This window comes from Meleagris gallopavo, chromosome 22 (assembly GCF_000146605.3).
Source record: "Meleagris gallopavo isolate NT-WF06-2002-E0010 breed Aviagen turkey brand Nicholas breeding stock chromosome 22, Turkey_5.1, whole genome shotgun sequence".
Classification (NCBI taxonomy): Eukaryota; Metazoa; Chordata; class Aves; order Galliformes; family Phasianidae; genus Meleagris; species Meleagris gallopavo.
The window spans coordinates 5,699,222-5,700,493 of record NC_015032.2 but is presented as its reverse complement, the minus strand read 5'-3'; positions in this window follow the sequence as shown (position 1 = coordinate 5,700,493).

Sequence of the window (1,272 nt, the reverse complement as noted above, 5' to 3'; positions counted from 1 at the left end):
GGGCTGCAGCCCGGCTGGGTCCGAGGTAGATCCCGGCTGCAGCCCGGTGTGTTCCCAGTTGGCTCAACTGGAGATACCGACCCGTTCCCAAATGGATCCCATCTGGTTCCCAAATGGATCCCGACTGGATCGCAGCCCTTAGGGATGGCCCAGGTGGGAAGGATGGGAGGGATCCCAACTGGATCCCAGCTAGATCCTTTTGGGATCTTCCAAGTGAGGAGGGAGCCACTGCAGAGCACTGCAGGGATTCCTGTGGGATCCCGGTGCTCTGCTCCAACGGGATCCGCTGCTTTGCTTTGCTTTGGAAGATGCCAGCCCTACCCAGCACAGCCCTGTGGGTCTCCTTGGGATCTGCCCACAGAGGGATCCATTGGGTGCTGACACCCCACAGCGAGTGCCTGGGGAGATCCTGCTGGATCCCAATCGCTTCCCAGATGGCAGATCCGCTTGGGATCCACTTGGGACATGGGGGATCCCACCGCAATCTGTCGCAGCACTGCCAACTCCTTCCTTACCTTAAAGACTGGAGAATCTCATAGGGCTGGGATCCACAGCAGTGGGATCAGCCCTCCGACGGCCGCCTTCTCCCTGCAGGCATTGCCCGGGGCGCGGGGCTGGCTGCGACGCCTGGGGGAACCGCTGGGACTGCAGCCCCCCGAGCAGGAGGCGGTGCTGAGGGTGTTGGACGCGGGCTTGGAGCGGTGCCTGGCGCTGCACGCAGCCTGCATCCCCCTGCCAGGGCACAGGTATGGCGGGACGGGGTGGGAATGGGGATGGGTACAGGAATGGGAACGGAGGCGGGTTGGGGAAGGCAGTTATAAGGTTGGGAACGGGGATGAGGATGGAGATGTCAGGGTGCGGATGGGCCGGTGTGCTCCTCTCACCCGCATGGATAAAGACGTGTGGGTCTCCCCACCCCTTCCTCTGTGTGGATGCAGAGGCCATCGCTGCTCCCTGGGGGCTCCCAGCAGAGCCCGCGGCCGTGCACAGCGCCCGGTGCCGTAACCGGAGCCGTCGGGGCGGGCGGCAGCTGCTTGGCACCGGCACCGGGTCCGCCCGGCACTGCGTGGAGGCGCGAATTCAAACAGCTCCGCACTTGGGGCGGCAGAAAAAAAAATCCCCACTTTGATTTCTCGGTGCTTTTCCCAACCTCAGGGCCGGCAGAGCGAGGGCAGAGCCCCACCCCCTTCCCCGGGGCTGTCCCGCTTTGTCCCGCTGGAGCTTTGGGACACACTTGCAAAATGGCTTCTGTTGCTCCTGACCTCTTGCTCA